At 39.5% G+C, this 19,505-nt stretch overlaps 1 long non-coding RNA gene across 2 annotated transcripts; it reads right to left on the bottom strand.

Annotated features, from left to right (window-relative positions):
- Positions 1 to 13,778: 13,778 nt before the first annotated feature.
- On the bottom strand, positions 13,779 to 17,551 carry LOC148836367 (uncharacterized). 2 transcript variants are annotated; one of them, XR_016090985.1, is made up of 3 exons: positions 17,465 to 17,551; positions 14,620 to 14,712; positions 13,779 to 14,305 (listed from the first exon to the last, which is right to left on the bottom strand). It is a non-coding gene; the product is annotated as an uncharacterized LOC148836367 (long non-coding RNA). The 2 variants fall into 2 exon arrangements; XR_016090986.1 differs by having other exon boundaries at positions 14,620 to 14,709; positions 17,465 to 17,550.
- Between the last annotated feature and the right edge of the window lie 1,954 nt (positions 17,552 to 19,505).

Genomic DNA, 19,505 nt, shown 5'->3' with positions numbered 1-19,505 from the left:
GGGAAGATAGAGTCCTTCACTCTTCTCCCTCCAAATAGGACAAAGAAATGCAAAAGACACAATAATGGCAATAATAACTGTTGTTCTACACTATATTATACCTTTCAGATAACAAATGATTTCCCAGTCCTGATCCTGGAGAACTACAAACTTTCTGGTTTTCGTTCCGGGTGAGCTTAAATACTTAATTGAAGCCTTAATTGAACTAAAAAGCTTTTTTGATTTGAATACTTGCATATTTTCTGTGCTCAAAGGTTTGGGATTTTATTTTGCTTTGGTAAAGCAATTGTAAAAAAACATTCACCAGCATTTTTAGAAGCTGAAAACTAAATACCATTTATATGTCCATTAAGACATTAATACATTAATTCAATATCCAACTCAGCTGTAATTAAAGCCAGCAGGTGTGTGGGTCTTCAAGACCAAGATTGGGAGCCCATGATTTAAGATATGTCAAAGTTCTTCACAACGGGAGAAGCAAATGAAAATAAATCAGGGTGCGAAAAAAATGTTTTCTGTGTGGATTTAAAAATGCCGAGAAAGGCACTAGGAGATATGAATGCCATGACGACACTTTATCCAGAGCACAAACTGGCCTTGGAGAAATGGGTGCAAAGAGGGGAGGGGACCTGGAGAGAGAGCAGGTTGGGAGAGCAAGAGCGAAAACCAACAGTGCAAGCAGAGAGGACACGAGGGACCTAGCGTAAGAGAGGGGGCAATAAAAGAGGTGTAGAGAGGTGTAAACAGAGGGCTTGGAGCAGAGGCTGGACAAAGAAGGTGGAGGGGAGAAGGTCAGAGCTCAGTAAAGTGCGATTTGTTTTCAGTGTAACTCAATCTCCCCCACTTACCACCAGGCCAACCTACAGTGGAATCAATTACCACTTGTCAGGCTGAAACCCAACCCGCGAAACCCAATAAGGGCACGACCTAGCGGGGGAAAGTGTGAGGGAGTGTGCCTGTGTGAGTGTGTGTGAGTGACAGTATGTGGTCAAGGTATCAGTCTCAAAATTGGAGAAAAAAAATACAACAAAGGTAGCCACTCTAGAAAAGAAAAAAATGTGAAAAGGTTCTTGCCTTGTACTTTTTTCGTTTTGCCAAGCAAAACATTAAGCAAACAAAATAAATATAGATTTTTTTGCCATTATTTGCACCTTGAGTCCTGGAAGAGTGATGTTAGGAGCTATTCATTAAAACATGAAAGAAGTAAGTGAGAGTCCCAAAGAGACTAAAGCCCATAGAAGGTTTGTGTGTATCAGTACAGTACAGCAAGGACTTCTGAACAGAGGAGCTACACACAGTCCTGGTTTTGCACTATTCACTGTGTGGGAGAAGATGCTATACCAAGTCCTGCCACAGAGAGGCGCTGTTTGCAAGGCAGGACAGCTATCATAGTACTGTAGCTGTGTGGCATCTGCGGCACACCAGACCGCTCTGTGGTTCGCCGGGGTGTTGAAACCTCTAACCACAGCATAGGGCCCAGGAGCTCAGCAGGACCCAGTGTACACAGCTGAGGAGAGACTTTCACACGGGGAAGAAACAAGTGACTGGGGATCTGGTTACAGGCTGTGAAGTTATTCTTTGTGACACAGTGATGGCACTGTTCTGCAGCTAGCATTTTCTGGTGAAGCCATAATGAGGCAGCAAACTCTATAAAGGATTACTGTGATATACCACAGGAAAAGCAGAGAAAAGTGCCACATTGCAGAGTGTATCATGGTATCAACATGGTAATGAACAAGGCAGTAACATTCAATTCAACTTTAACTTTATTGTCATTAAACTTACACAGGTCCATAGTATAATGAAAAGTGATTCTCATTAGTCACTCAGGTGCATTATATAAATAGGACAGAAGATAAGACAATAGACAGTAACACAATAGCAATAACAGTAACATGTAATAACATAACATAAATAACATGTAATCAAGTAATCAAAACTGTGCAAAATTCAGCAAACAGAGAAAATATAACGGGACAAAAACAGTGCAAGGTAATTCTTGGAACAGTGCAAAAATAGTATGGTTAAAAATAGTATGGTTAATTAATAAATATTAAATATTATTACGACCGGTACAGTTTTACTGGGCTATCGAGGGGACAGTACAATTTTGGCTTATATGTGTGTGTAGTGGTGTGGGAGTACAGTCATTGTGGGTACAGGAAGACGTTAGGAGAGATCATAATATGGTGGGAGGGAGTGGGGGCGTCACCAACTTGACAGCTCTGGGGAAGAAGCTATTTTGGAGTCTAGTTGTGTGTGACTGGAGTGACCGGAACCTTCTGCCAGATGGTAGGGGAACAAACAAGTTATGACTGGGGTGAGTGGGGTCAGACATAATTTTGGTGGCTTTTTTCTCAGGGGTCTCAGAGGTTTAGCACACACAACTACATACACAAAACAGGTAATACAACAAATTGGGCTAGCTAAATTCCCCAGTGAAATATTTTATATTCAATTGTCCCCATTCTTTCAAGAATGGAAATTGATCATCACATGCATATTCTTCTGGATATCTGGAATATGCACAATTTTTAAAAAATAGTTTTAGATTTTCATGTTTCAGTTATGAACTTTTGCAGATTTTGCTGGTAGTTTAACATCTTTACCTATGAAAGGGTTTAGTTTGAGCATTCCAGTTCTGATTGAAAATATTCTCTTTGAAAAGATGTGTAAACATAATTTGTATTTCAACAGAAATGGGACCCCTTGGGAAGGGCGTGAATACTTTGCCAAGCACCGTAGTAACAGAATTTTAGCAGTTTGACACTAATTGACCTCTGCTGGAGATTCCTTTGTTATTAAGGAAAAAAAAAACTTATGATTCACAAATGTTTCTTGGCAATATGCATTTATTACCATTTAAACCACAAATCTATAGCATAAAACTTTTAGCACAATCCAATGAATCTCTCAATTAAGGTATCATCAAAGCCTTCTTCTCTAGAATAAAACAAGTTCATCTACCAAGACAGCTTGTCACTTAAAAGAAAAGAACCAGTTTTCATAGTGGTTCTGAAACTGTCCAGTTCAGTTCTGAAAATAAACTATACAAATACAAAAGAAAAAAATGGGGAAAAAAATTTAATGAAATTTTAAAGGAAGTGGGCATTACCAGCCAGATGTCTTCCAGTTTCCGGCCTATGAAACAACAGGATAGACTCAGAAACTGAGAGCCTGCCTCAGCCTCGGAGGCCTCACTGACAGAGAGACAGAAGGAAGGAGGCTGTCCTCCACTGAATGCAGGCTGGAAGAGGAGACAGGCCCTTGAGGAAATTGAGGAAGACAGAACAAGTGATTGGTTACTATTAGCAGACACTAATGGGTGTCACATCGATGAGGACAGTAACCTGATAGCGTGTTTTTTAGTGCTAACTGCTGCACTCTCGTTATGCCATCAATCATTATCGCACTCGGACTGGGTTCCCTCAAGTTTGTAAATTTTTAATCAGCTTTAAAAAAGAAAAGGGAAAAAAGGAGGAAAAAGAAATTATCTCAGCATACCCTGCCCCCCATTCCAGCCCCCTCCCTAACTCTCGCTGTCTCTCTTTCTGATACAGTACAGTTTATCAGGATCCATGCTCCTGTCCTTGAACTCTGCTGAGAGAGCTCCCAGTCAGAGCCACCACTGGGAAAACTGGTGCTGTAACACAACTCGAAACCAACAGCAGTCCTAGCACAAGCGTGCCTTTCACTGTGTACACAAGCTGCTGGAGTACCTGTTTATTTTGATTGTTTTAACACCTAGCCTTGTCCTTCCCTAATGAAGGACCCTTGCCAAAGACAGACAGGCAAAGTGAATTCCTCTAATTTGGAGTCTCATATAATTTTTGCACTGCCCCCCCCCCTCCCCATTTCCTTGGTTTGAAATGTCAAATGTTAGTCAAAGCAGCCTTGCTTCTATTCCTCACGTGTTTTATTCCAAAACATCTATTTGCTGTATTTAGAGTTGAGATAGCGTTAGTTACAGGAATTCTGCAGCTCTTGCAGACAACAGCATAGGATCACAGGGTCACAGTTGCTATGGACACACCGATTGATGCAAGCCCACCTACTATAATCTGTCTACACAGGACCAGTTGTGTGTCACCATTTCCCAAATACAGCTCACTGGTAGCTAACAATGACATCTAGCCATCAATGTCTGGTCAAAAGGGTAAACCACATCTCAAAAAAGAGGCATTGCTGTCTCATTCTATTATTAGCCACAACCAAACAGTTTATTTGAACTTGCCCAGTACCTCAAACTGCATACAGTCTTCCCCTTGCAAAATACAGACCCACTAATGCCCAAGAGAAAATGGACTATGAAGAATTGTAAGAATTTTCTTTACCCAGTTGGTAATTAGATTTTCAAGAGAACCAACCTCCCCATAAAATAGAGCCCAGACCATTCTTTTCAAATTAAAAAGGGATTGTCCTTAATTATGTAGTATTCAATACTGTCACTTTCTTAGTCGCTGACAAAATTGTGTAATACAGTCTTCATAAAATCCATGTTTTAAAAAAAACTACAAATATTTAATACCCTGTTTTATAAATACAGCTAACACAAAGGTTCTTGCTTGAATAAACTTATTGTTTTATTTAATAATAAGCCTGTTATAACAAAACATGAAGGCAGCAGAGAGTTATATTTCCTGGGGACAGAAGCTCATAGACTATCCTTTTTTATGTACTGTAGTGAACACTAACAAAATACCTGAAATCTACATCCTGTATACTGTATGTGCCCTAATGATACCTCAAGCATGACCATTTCCCAGCAAAACCTTATCTAGTCTTCTTTTCCTACCTTACACGGGAATAAACCAATCACTGGTTCCTGTGAGAAAGGAAAAGAGCGAAGTTTCACACTAAAGTTACTCATTCTTACAGGGGGCTCAGCCTTGTGTTTGAACTTTGAGGAACCTAACAAACACCATGTACAGGTACAGGGGAATTCAGATGTTAATAAGTATTTACATTTTAATAGTAATGAGTGGAGAACTGCATACACATCTGAAGACGTTAATTTTTTGTATTTTTTTCTGTATTGATTGTGGAAATAACCTCTGCTTGTTAATAATAATGCTGGTGGTATCCAAAGGTCTTGCAGTGAGCTGAGTCAGGCAGTTCACTGAGTTATGTCTCCTTATCACTGACCGGTCTTAGCTTCAGCCTCCTAGACTCTATCTCTCTGCAGCACTTCTCCTAGCACTCAGGTTTAGTTATATCTGCTGATTTATATGAATATCTAATTCAAGGCTTTATTGCCACTTATCCTGTGGCTTGTGCAGGTCCTAGTGTCTGTGCTGTGCGGTTTGTTGGGTCTGCGCGGTTTCGTGGGGTTATGTGGGTATTCATGTGGGATACTGTGGTCTGTATGTGCAGCTCAGTCTCTGCTGTTCTGGGATCTGAGGAAATGCAACTCCAACCACAGGGCAGAGGTGAGGAGTTGGAAAGGAAGAATTTATACAGATTTGCACGTCTTATTGGGTCTTTTCAGAGCGCATGTTTAATCTCTAACAGACAAGACTTGCCTTTACTAAGAAAAATACACTGCAACATCCTTCAGGCTCTGTTTTGTCCTGTGATTTTAAACATGATGAAGACCTTGGCAATGGCACAATTTCACATCTGAAGAGAAGAAAACATCCTTATATTGAAATATCCAGAGGTGAAATAAAAAATACTGTAGGTACAGTGAGGACAGAAGGGAACAGAGAGCAGAGAGACTGTAGAAAAGACAAGGAGTGATATGGGAATCAGCCAATCTCTTGTTCAGTCAAAACTGCTCAATACATCAGAACTGCGGGCACATGTCAGGGGCCCATCAGAGCTAATGAAAACTGACAGCTAGAAATTGTTCCCAACGATCCCCCCTCACTCCTTACTCACAAGAACCTGGATTAAATCACCGCCAAAAGGGCTGACGTGTGGAAAACCGACTAGCCGCACAGTGCAGCACAGTGCCAGGGAGCAAACTGCCTTTTCTGACACATCTCAAAGTCACTTGACATCCAAGCCCCTGGAAAACAGGAACAATAATTAAAGTATATGTTACCATGCACAGGGGGATCTCATGGCAGGTAGAGATCGGATACAGCAGCTCTAATTCTCTCACACTGTCACTAAGAGGAACCCCATTAGCACATATAAATTATACATTTTATTGTACAGAGGGTTCAACGTGGAGCTGCAAGCCAGGTGTCTAAGAGAATTCTGTAAGAAGAAGTAAATGAAGGAAAGTCACAGGAGATTGCTTAGAGTAACCTTGATGGCTGATGGAAAAGGTCTCACACTGGCTGGCCAGCTCTCTCACAGGACTACCATTCAGGGTCTAATTTTTTGAGAATTTAACATGATGTAGTCAGTCTGAGGTAGTGCACATGTCCACTCATTCACAACTTACACAATATCACAAGGTAATTTGATTAGGTGTCAAATTATCCAAAGCCATACCTCTTTAGCTCTGTATCTGTTCTTTAGTATATTTGTGTGCATTGCCATATCTGCTAGCTTATGACCAACATGCATATAACCCTGAAGGCATGACCAATCAAACCCAGAAGTCAAGCAATCTGGCCATGCTTTTCACTATAGCTGACATAGATGAAAAATGCTGACCATTAATCATTGACAAACTTTTCTTTTGCTTATACCTAAAATGGTTTAAAAATCTGCAGCAATTACAGTTGGTGCAATTCAATATCACTTTTGACACTAGGATCAGCCTTTCTTCTTTACTTTTATTTTCTTTTCTTGCTCAAGTTCTTTCAGGTTGGTTCCATTAATGGACATTCTTTTCAAGTCTTACCACAGATTTTATATTGGATTAAGTGAGAACTTTGGTAAACTCAATGTTATTTCTTCTTGTTAAGCCACTCCAATGTACCTTTGGCCTGGGAAGGAATATTAACTAGATCTTGACATTTAACAATTAGAAGAATTGTTTTAGACTCCCCTTCAGCACTCTGAAACAGCAAAAGATAATTCATATTAATTACCATAATTCACATGAAATACTTTTAAAATTCATTATACCTGAAAGTTGTTTATTATATCTATATGGAAGCTTCTATTTTTTATATTTGTGTGTTGTTCTACGCTAGTACTCTGGGTTATTTGTAATTTTAAGATGTAAAGCTTTAGTTACAACTTCAGGGCAGTAAATTCAGATGAACTAAAAAGATTATATTGAATGCTAGTATTTTTTGGGCTTGAATGGCCACTATAAAGATCTGGTATAAAGATGACCAAAGATGAACAAGACAACCTGGAATATAGCTGTTAACAAAACTCTAAAAAACCTAACAATCTTACTAAATGTGTAATAAGTTATCTGGTACATAAATCCTTAAAACTGCATTTTAAGGACTTTTTAAAGCAAAAATGTATTAACATATGAAGCTATTTAGAGCAGTAAAAGCTGAACATTAATATAGTATTCTGTATGTGTAATAAAATCTATTAATTAATTATATTGATATCTTTACATTTATAACAAGGATTGAATGTAAAAAACGGTTACTTTATTTAAAGGACACTAAAATAATATTTTTATTAATTTAAGAACAGGATTTAAAAACAATCCCAGTCTGTTTAGGACCAAAAAACACACAGTTCACTTCAGAATCAGGAGCCTGTTGTCTTATTTCTCCCATATAAATGATCCCAGCTTTTTGCTAACTGAATGGTTATATCCCCAGTGCCATTGCAGTTGGGGAATGCAGAATGCGATTTTGAGAACGTGGTGGTATTTTTTTGTGTGAAAGTGAATTATCTACCTTTTAGTTCCTGTCTCTTCAGTTGTCTAACCTCTCCACTCCCCTGCCTGACCCTGCCCTGTGCTCTCCTGCCTGAAGATTATTGATGTAAGCAAGGGAGAGATATTGAATGCATCTGGTCCAATACCTCTCCCCTAATACACTAATCTGTTATCCATACCATAATTATCTTCGGGGTCAGAGGTCGCTGGGCTCCCTCCATCCAATGACGGAGCTGGGAAAGCTTTCAGCACACGTCCCGCTGTCCCTTCCAATCAATGGGTTTGCTAATGACAGCCAATACTTTTCATGTGTGATTACAGGACATCTCCATCTTACGCGGCAGCGAGACTCTCTGGAAACTTGTGCTATTGATCTTTTTAATAAAAGTCAGCATAGAGAAAAAAAAAGAATGAAATTATTGGGCTGTCTTCTGGCAAGCGACAGAGGAAAAGAGAAAAGAAAGGCAGCTATGACAAATGGATTGAGGAAAAGTTCTGCTAGGAGTTGTGCTTATCCTGGATCTTTAATATCTTTAATTGATTTGCACTTTTAAAAACCCAATGGTAATGATTCAGGGATTAACAAACAAAACAAGAGAGTTGTGTATAATTGGGGCTGTGTGTCACAATGGTCCGGGACACTCTCAGTACTGTCAATAACTCTTCCTTACCAGTCTTCCTCTCTTGCAAGACCTTCATACCCTGTACCATCTTATTGGTCCCACAGTCTGGTCCTCGTGCGATACTGACTAATGTCACTAGCTTACTGTTCAAAAAGTACACACGATCTTTCATAGTGGGGAGATGTACAAACTCTTCAGTTTCTGTCTTCTTCCTTTCTGCAAAGCTAAGTGAAACTCTGAAATTCAAGCATTTTCTGTCTAGCAAGGTTTTATGGCTATGATGATTTTAGGAGCACTTAGACGTTGCTATGAATCATGGGATTTATGCTGCAAATTGTTTAAATCAGGGGACTCCAGGCCTTCACCTAGAGAGCCCCAGTTTGTTTTTTACAAATTGTCCATTTAATTTATCACAATTAATTATTACAGTGTTAAAGAAGATTTGAAGATTTATTGACTAGAAAACCTGCTTGATAGGGTTTCTCTATGATCTGGGGTTGAGACATCCTGATAGAAAAAATCTACAGAATCCATTCATCCATGCATTTACCAGTAAAGTTCTTAGTATCTTAGTGAGGTTAAAAATACCTAAAATTCCAATATATAAACAATGATACTGTACAGAAGACTTTATCTAAAACTAATTTAGATATTTTTAATATAATTTTAATTTTAGGGTATATATTTTCTGTAATTTTCTTTTTAAGGTATAAAATAATATGATAAATTGTTTTAGTAGTAGATAAAACAATATCAGTCAAAGTCTTCACCAGATGCACACTTGACTAGATATGTTCTTTTTTTCTAATAAACACAAAGAAATCATTAATAAAACATGCAGTATTTGATTTTTCTAGAGGGCAAACTATGGGCAATTTTCTTATTTAATCTATTTGTTACAGTGCCAGCGGTTTGCCCACAGGAAAAGCAGGGACCTACAGTTTCCTCAGGTACAGAACTTAGAATTCTAATAACTTTGTTTTAATGCTGGTCAAGTTATGATATCTGATTTATCACTGCAACAAAAGATGTGCACCTGTAACATGCATTTTTCTTGGTTTATGAATACGGCTTGGAATGTGATGTGACAGTTACAGAGGACACCAGCACACTGGAAAGAAGTGGGAGGCTGCTATTCTATGTCCCTATTGGTCCAGACAATGTGCCGCAGTCAGGATAGCGCCCATTTTCTTAGGATGCAGCTGGCAATCAGGTTAGACTAAAATGAGATTTGGATGATTTATAGCCAGGCTTGGATGGAGGGATGAATTGGAAACCCCCTCAGAATGAATTACAGCATAGCCAGGGACAGGCTTTACAGAGGGTATTACATGATTGGGAGAACTGCATTGGTACCCTGGTGGGATTGGCATCCTGCCTCCATACTTCCATTAATTCTCTTAGTACACTAAGGTACAGTCCTGCAAATACTGAGACAATGTTCCTCAAAAATTGCTTACTTATATACTGTATTGCATTTCCTCAGCTTGTGTTTGACTTTCTGCAGCAGGCCCTATGCAACATATTGTAGGCCAAGGTTCCATCTGTACATGTGCTTATGACTGTTGCTGTGTCAAATTTTGTCTGTGTCAATGTAGCCTTTTGTAATTATAATAGGTCATTGTACTCATACTTTGTTGGGTAACACTCTTAAGGTGAATTTCTGTAGTTCAGGTGGTGTGCGTGAAGTATAACTGTATTTAAATATCATCTCGGCATGTATTCATAATATAGAGTATTCTGCATTTTTATATCCTTTCCTCAAAATGAAGGTCACATATTACATGTTGTTACCTTCAAATCCATTTTCTAAATGCTTCATCCAATTTTAGGTCACAGGGGAGCCAGAGCCTATCCCAGCCAACAATGGCACAAGGATGCCAGTCCCTTACAGGCCAAACACAGCACACACTCACACCAGGGTCAGTTTTCACAGAAGCAAGTTACCCACCAGTATGATTTTGATTGTGGGTGGAAACCCATGCAAACATGATGACAACATATAAACTCCATGCAGGTAGCACCCCAGGTCCAAGATTGAACCTAGAGCCCCAGCACTATAAGGCACCACTGCTAACCACTGTGCTGCTCACTACCCTGAAGTCTTCAAGCAGAATTAAAATGTCATAAGCACCCAGCAGAGAGGTTTAATGAGTTACTCCAATGAGTTTGGGGAGAATGCAGCATATTTGTGAAACAGGGTTGGCAGTCAGGCCTGGATTCATATCCCCCTGGATAATGAGGCTAATTGATGTGGGTCTCTGTGAACCAAAACAGAGATAACAAGTAATTAACTGAAGCAGGGCTGCAGAGAGCAGGGTGTGGGTGCTGGGGCATGGAGAGGTCAGGACTGTGAGAGGTCTCTGCCTTTCTGTAAAGATCTCTCAGTTTACCAAAAGACATTTGCGGTACTTATTTAAGCATATAGAAAATGTTTATAAATGAGAGGGGGCCTTATTACTCATTCAGTTTACTCAGTTTACTGTGTCTGAGGAACCCATAGAGAACTTTCCTGAATGTTCCCAAAGTACCAGCTTCAGTAAGAGTGCTGGGAAGTTTGCTTTACACTCTCATAACCCTTGTTTCTGCTGTTTTCAGTCTTATTTGCACTTTCTCTTAATTTCAACATGTGGAAAAGTAAGATATTTCTTTTTAATAGTGATACCCTAACTGCAATTAAAAATGGGGCAAGATGAAGTCTGTCTGGGACACACAGAATGAGCAGCTTGGAAATTTGGGAATTCATGTTCTTATTGTCTGATGATTCAGTTATACACCCCAGCAAGCATTTTCTCTCCATATAGTACTGACTCTCAATTAGAGGACTGAGAGAGAAGCTCCGTTTTATAACAGCCAAGCTAAGGCTGTTGTGATGTATTGTTTTTGTATACTGACAAATCAGTTTCTTTATTTCTTTGTGTCATTTGAATGTTCTCCCTGTGTTTGTCTGGTTTCCTCCCACAAAGGCCAAAAACATACTAGTAGGTTAATTGGCTTTTGGGAATATTGGCCCTGGTGTGAGTGTGTACATGTCTGTGTTTGTGTCCAAGTGTGCCCTTTGATGTATTTAAAAATGTGTGGATACATCATTGCTTATGTTTTGTTTGTATGTATGTGTGTTCCATTTTCAAAAAAAGGAAACATAATTTTGATTAAAAAAGCCTCATAGTTTAGTATTCTGTATGTTTCTAGCTGTCAAAAAGAATTTATAGGTCTTATGGCAGAAAATGTCAACATCAGTTTGCAATCTTTTTCCCACTTGACCACTTTCCTAGCTTTTTTCTCCCTGGATTTATGCTCTCATCAACCTTTCCCTTTGGTTTCCAGCGTAGAGAGTCAAAATATAATAATTCAGGTACTGCTACTGGTGGGCAAGTGTCCAATTTTCTTTGGTACAATACTTGTCTAGGCTACAGACCAAACTCTGAGCCTGGACCCATCCTGCCTAGTCACACCTCAGGCCCAGCAAGAGCCCACTGTTTCATCATAGAATCAAGCTCATGGGAGACTGCATGAGGTCATAGAGTAAACAACAACAAACAATCTTTCTCTGTGTCCTGAGGAATTAAGGAGAAGGAGAACAAATAATTAACCCCCTAGGGGGGACCAGCAATTAACAGCAGGCAAACAGGCGTGCAGACAGTGACAGGTGAAATCTGAGGGCTGCAGAATGGAGAGCTTGGTACAGGAGTGCCTGTCCAGGAGGCAGCGGTGCACAGCCTACTGATGGTGGGGAGGGTTAGGGGGATAACAAGCTGACATGACATCACACTGAAAATAACAGGCCCACTCAGCACGCATGCTCCCTGACCCTGGCTATTCACACACACACCTTCTACAGCTCAGCTTGCTGCTTCTGCTGGATTATACTAGAAAACATGCTGCTGAAAGAGATTAACCTTCCCTCTCCCCTGCCAGAGCATGGGATTTGTTCAATTACCCTCCTGTCCTACGCAGAGAAACCTCACTGTGCTAGAGCTCTCTGTTCTCAGAGCCTGGCTCTGCAGTGGAGTAAAACAGGCAGGACAATAGGGTCAGAAGAAAGGCCTAATGGTTTCTCAAAGGTTTCTAAATAACAAATACATTACAAGCTAAGCACATTCTAGGTTTGGACTTCACATATTATGTAATTTGTGATTACATTTTTTATTTTCAAAGAGAACAAAATATCAACAAGGCTAACATGGCAGAGGAAATTCACTGGCTGCTCAATTCAAAGCAATGGCCCTCCTTTGCATTACAGCTCTCTCCAGCTTTCAAATATGATTGCCAGAACTTTCATGTCTCTATTACAATGTCATTTTTAAAAACAAATTAATGAAGAAGAAGATGGTAATGGTGATGAGGATGGCTGCTACTGTGCACAGCTGTCTTAGGGCGTTGGGCTGCCAGATGTTGTGCAGATGTGGAGAGATACTCTCCCCACTGCAGCTGCTTTCCAGTGCTGTCTGAGGAGGCAGGCAGAGGAGGGGCCTGATGGAGGCTAGGACGCAGGAAACAATCAAAGCCTAAATCCCTTCAGGAGGACTTCCTTCCTGGCCTGGAGCAGGTACACAGAATTAGCTGGCAAAATTCTGTGCCAGCAAGCTGGAGAACAGCCCAGACCACAGTGCTGCTGAGAACCCCTCCAGCACATCACTCATCACAGTGAGTTACTCCAGCTGCTCAGCATCTCCTGTTTCAAGCCCATAGCATTTCAATGCAAGCACTTATAAACAATTGGCACACAGTTTATATTGATATAGATAGCACAAGCATTGTAATCATTTATGCATTGTAATCATTTACCAATTTTCCTTTTTGTATGAAGTCACAAAGAAAATATTCTCTATTATTAATTCCATTCATCCATTTTCTAAGAGCTTAATCCAGTTCAGGATCGTGGGGAAGCTGATGCCTATCCCGGCAAACCATAGTTTAACACAGTTTAACACCCTGGGCAGGACAGCAGTTCATTATAGGGCAGACATAGGCACACACTTACAGCACAGCCAATTTTCCCAGAAGCCCTTTAACCTACCAGGTTATCCCTAGACTGTGTGAAGAAATAGGAGCATCATGAGCTCTCCGGGAATTGAACCCAGGGCCCCAGTGCTGCAAGGCTCCACTGAGCCACTGTGTTAATGTAGGGCACATTGTTAATCATTAAAATATTCTAGAACTATAATTAGCATAAAGTGATTAAAAAAAACCTTCTTATTACCAGGATTATAACCACTTAATAATGTTTCCATGAATGATAGCTCATTCATGGAAGCCAAAGTGTTGATATAGAAATTCTGTACAGAACAGGATAGGAAACATCAAGCACTCCATGTGTCTCAGCAAGGCCTCACTTATGTTATATATCTAAAAAAAAAAACAATTTAGGCCATTTAAAGAAGTTTGAAGTAAGACATAAGAAACTAGTTTGTTATTCTGATGTATTGGACTATGTTCAATAAAACTGCAGCAGTTTCCATTGTACAATAATGTCAGACAATACAGATTGCAGTCTCAGTGTGGGCAACAGTATGAACAAAATTTAACAAGCAAAGGGCAAATGGAAATACAGCAGAGGAAACATATCAAATGGACCAGTTATAATGCAGAGCAGTACAACACTCAGCAAGTGCCCGGGAAAAGTGATTAAATATACAGGAGGTACAGTGCAATGCCTGAGCTTTCAGGATGATTCAAAGCCTAGCAGATGCTCCGGATACTGGATGGCCATGCTTTGTGAGCATCTCCAGTACCCTGTATGTCTCCTGAATCTGTGCAGTGGCCATGTCCAAAGTGGCACCCTGCCCCCAGTAACAGAGATTCCCTGCCACACCACATAGTCACAGCAGGATGAATCCTTGTTACTGACAACAGGAGGCCTTGGTGTTGGACCTCAACATGGAATGTGACAAGATGGATGGTACAAGACTGTGCTCCTGATTCTGCATGTCTGTTAAGATACACAGATGTACAATTGATAAAGGCAGAAACTATCAGCATCTTCTAGACTATTATTCATCTTAGTGTTTTCCTCAACTAATACAAGCATCATTATCAAAGAAAAAATAAAAGGAAGAAAGCAACTCAAAAGAAATAAACACTCACAGTTTAATTCAATAAATGTGTATTTACTGTATATTTTAACGTACAGTAACTTAATTCTACTTTGTGAAAGCAGTTTTGATATGAGGAACAACAACAATGATTTTTAATTCTGTAAAAGCTTTACAAAACCAATAAAAGCAAAAAGGTTTGTATGCTAACCTGGTATGATGAGTTGAGTGCTCCTGTGCTCCTCTTACAGAGAGAGAGGCCTCTAAGGTCCCAGTGGTGCTGAGGCTTCAGTCAAACCTGCTGCTTTGTAATAGAAAGAAGAAAAAATAGTTTGCCTCCTGAAAACATGACACTTCACATTTTCAATTACTTACTTTCCAACTTACTCATAGCATACAGTATATCAAGCTGTCCAATGAACTGCCTTAATCCTCATGGTTTGGTCCCAATGTAAGACAATCCCACACATATAACAGTATGCAGTACCTAGTCATGTTATTGAAGCCAATAACAGGGGTGAGTGAGAAACACCTTGATTGAATCTTTGGATCAGTTAGCTATTAAGTATCAAAAGGGGTAGATAGGTCAAAAGATCTACTCTCTTTATAACTGTTCTATGGTCTTATGTGCAAAGCAGGCACCATAGCAGACAGTGTGCTATTAAGGTGATTCTGAGCTATCTTGCTTTACTTCAGAACATGCTTAACTCCCTGTTTTTTAAAAGATCCTGGGTGCAAAGCATGTCAGACCCTGGACGGGATGCTAGTCCAGTGCAGGGCACACAAATACACACAAACATTCACCCTAGGGACAATTTTCCTAGAAGCCAACTAGCCTCCCAATATGTCTGTGGACTGTGGGAGGAAACCATAGCACCCAACCCAAAACATGTGAACATGGGGGAGAACACACGAATGCAGATAGCACTCCAGGACTTGTACCCAAGACTCCAGACAATGCTAGTCATATATTCTAGGACTGTTAATACCATTGAACATCACTTGTTTATAGACTGTTAATAATAACTTACAATAGTTTCTAATTTACAGTGATACTGTTACTCTGAGTCTGGATTGTAGCCCTGCCTGGAAATGCACTGCCACTCTCCAGCCTGGTTTCATCTCCAAAATAAAAGCTTATTGTCACATTTTTTATCTTCTAGTTTGTGACCTTTGCTAATTTTTTAAGAGGGGAGTGAATGAAATTTAATGCAGCAATTAACATGAATTATTAACTCTGCCATTAATAATTGATCGATCACCTCAGGTAATTGTGCCCATTTAAGGAAGAGATAACACCTCTGAGAGAAAATGTGTAGTAAGTTCCATAGAAAAGGCAAGAAACAAACAATGAGAAGAAAAGAGAAAGAAATGGGAAAGAGAGAGAGAAACAGAATTGAATTGAATTGAGAAACAGTAAGCATTCCTCTTTCTTCTGGTGTTCGAAGTCTGTGTATCAGGTTCCTGAGACACTGGTATTAATTGCCCTGTAATGACACTGACACCTTTATGTTGCTAATTGCTATAAACTTTTGATTGCAGAGGCTGATTATAGGAACACACAAATCTACATTGGGAAACACATCCAGTTACACACACCATGATCGGAAGATCAGTTAATCTGGATGTGTTGACTAAGGAGAGATGAAAATGTCATGCAAGGCTTTCCGCTCCATTAGAAGGAGGCTCTACAATACCAATCCCTTTAAACCCACCCCCAAAATGTGACTGAATATTTGAAAATGTAATCCAACACATTTCTGTTTATGGCAGTGAATTGTGATATCCAATCACAGACCAGGATAACACTAAATAGGATAAACGCCCCATAGAAGCTAGGCACACAGTGTTCTTTAAAAACATTCTCTGTTTAGAGAGAAACACCAAATCATGTTTACAGTGATGAATTACTGTATGACGATATCCACTGCTAATTACCATACAGCATAGATCAACAAAATAATAGCTAAACCTAAAAATCAGTGACCACAATAAAGCCTTGCTAAGCCAAAAACTGAGCACAGAGTAGTGAGGGGAGTAGAAACTCAATAGTGCTGACAGCCCAGTACATGATCTCTTGTCAAAACCTAAGGAACAGAGAGTGAGCCTTCCAAATATTAAAGTTATTTGCAAATGTCTGTTAATGTTTTTTTTTAAATTGATATTGCTTTGGCAACACAATTCATCATTAAAACCATTAGATTTCTTTGAATTTGAATCTGAGTGTCTGTCTTGTAATGTACCTTTACAACCTTCTTATTTTGTACCACAGCCAGTTTCAAAAAGAAATTTCCATGGTTCACAGTGTTTTTTCCTTTTATCACAATGTTCCTCTGTCTGCCCAAGAACCAGGCTGTTTTTGTTTCCTTTGCTTCAGGTACCCCCACATTGCAAATATTTAAGACTGTTCATTTGCAGACTAGTTATCCTGTTTCCCCAACAGTTTGGTTGTGTGAAGTCCAGGGACAGGCCAGCAGACAACCCGGCAGGGAAATATGACTGAAACAGAGAGGATGAGCTGTGGCAGCAGCAGAAATGCATGGCTGGGATTGTACAGTTGTATTCGAGTAGTAAAAAGAGTTCACCTTCAGCTCTATTTATTAAGCCATGTACTGCTTTATTTAAATAATTTGTAACTGAGGTGTGACTGAGACCACAGCTGGAGACCCTTGATAAATTATAAAGAGGAACTTCAAAAATTGCTGTTTTTTCCTTTTCTGATACCTGATACCTGCTTTGCAGCACAGAGAATATTTTTACAGCATTCCCCCCATTTATTTTATCTCTTCTTTTTTCTGTGTGCATTCTGTGACATCAGTCACAGAATTGCCTGACTCTCCAGATTGAATGTACTGCAGTTCATTTGTTCAGTTGATATTTAAGATGTTCAATAAGACCTCTACTGGAATAAAGCAGAAGGCCTGTTTCTTTGATTCCTTCCATTCTGCAATGGCAATATTTCAGTCAGTCAATTCTGCAATTACACTACAAAACCAATATAAATTAACAAAAAAGTTATTTTAGATTTCAACTCCATTGTTTGTGTTTGTGCTTACCTGGCTTGCAAGCCACCTGTTGTACAGTATGTCTTCAGAGCCTGTGATCTCCAGCACCTTTCACAGCAGAACTCTGATCACCCTTTCTCCCCCAGCAATTAATACTCCAGTTTTTTCTGACTTATAAATACCACAAAACCCTCCAAATGTTGATAATTAACCTTCCTATCTTGTTGTTCATTGCTGTAAGATAAGAATGTCAAGGCATAAGTATAAAACTGTGTCTGTGACTAAAGGTGTACAACAGACTTTTTTATCTGCTAACCAGAAGGCTGGATGACGTGGAGGACTGACAGATTCTTTGCAGTGAATGCTCTTTAACTTAAGGATAAAAGAATTTTACATTCAAATTCAAAGAGTGTTCTATCATGATTGAAGAATTAGTGTAGTCAAGGCAGATACAATTAACACAATATTTACAGACATTTACAGTACAAACATATTATTGGACATGTACAGTCAATACATCACATAAAACATCATTGTGAGACAGATTTAGAAAGATATTCTACTGGACCAGGTATCTAATGTTTGGAGTAGAGGGTAAAGGAAGGGTTTATTTTACAGGTAAGACTAACCCTTCCTGAAAGAAAATAAACGTCTCTTGGTTGTCTCCAGAAGACAATACAGGCTTATACACTTATCTGTTGAGAATATCTGTGAGAGTGAAAGGTTGTCCAATTCACTGCTGCAGAGAGATGTGTGATAGTGTGGCATTAGTTAGGAATCCTTATTGTATGACTTACTGGGGGTGCCAGAAGGTTCCCCAGAAACAAAATGAAACTCCTCCACAGCCCAGTCTGCCACAACAGCTTGTAATGAGCACTGACAGCAGTAACTGTGTCCATGTTAACCTGCAGACATACTGTACTGTCATGTTTGATTGAACTATATGTCTGGAGAACAAATTCCTAAAAGCAGTTCATCAGTCTGAAAAGGTTGAATCCAGAGCCTGTGCGTGGTGAAGTGCTGAGGAAAGATGGTGATGCGTATCCAGTGTGAGTAACAACAAGGCAGAGCAAAGAGAAGCTCAGCTGAGCACTTTGTTTGCAGGGGTGAACAAGCAGTCAACACATTAAATTGTCTCATACAATTGACTTCTTATGGAAACTTTTAACAATACAGCCCAGCATGCAGATGTCTCTCTACCATCCTGATCATTAATTCATTCCCAGACACCCTTGGGTGAGAGCAATAGCAAACTCTGACCCTGCCACCCCCTTCTTGCCCAATCAATTTATATCATTAAAAATATTGCCTCTTATTGATATCATATCTTTCATCTCAGACAGCCTGGGTCACTGAAGGTTGCCTGCTGGAACAGAGAGAGAAAGGAAGAGTTAAGGCTCCTACACGTGCAGCGTGTCCAAGTCTGTCTGTGGTCTTTCATCAAAGCAATATCTCAGCATCTGGTCTGTTTTGAAGTACTAACTCAGTTACTGAAAACAGATCAGTCATATAGATTTCAGAACAAAGAATCCCCCTTGCACATCCAAGCTAAATTAACAGATTTTACTTGAGCTCAGCTGAATTGAGCTCATTCAGATTCTGGGAATATATGGCTGAAACATGTTTTGGTAGACATTTTAATAGACCTAATAACACATTCAGTGGATATAATAAAATGAGGATATTTTGACTGGACCCCCAACACCAGAGGTTTAAACCACAATCTGTACATCACCTGACTGGACTTCAGCAGCAGCAGGCATATCTTTCACATTATAAAGAAAAAACTACCTGAGAGAATCCATTGCAAAGCCAATACTGTTAAAATACATGGCCCTGCCTGAATAAAAACACCAGCCTTTACAGACAGAAAGTACATATCATGCACAATATTAAGCCCAAAAACAAAGTATGCATACAGTATTTGTCAGTTTGGCAGTGTCTTACATAAGTATTCAGACTCTTGCACAATTTTCAGTTTTTATTTCTTCAAAAGATTGCAATCATGACACTTTGAAGTAGCAATTAATATTTGTTATATGCACCACCTACTTCACACAAAGAAGAAGCAAGAAAGACATAAACACAAAAC

This window comes from Atractosteus spatula, chromosome 4 (genome assembly GCF_055471065.1).
Source record: "Atractosteus spatula isolate fAtrSpa1 chromosome 4, fAtrSpa1.hap1, whole genome shotgun sequence".
Lineage (NCBI taxonomy): Eukaryota > Metazoa > Chordata > Actinopteri > Semionotiformes > Lepisosteidae > Atractosteus > Atractosteus spatula.
The sequence above is the reverse complement of the archived record's forward strand: the minus strand, read 5'-3'. Positions and strand labels throughout refer to the sequence as shown.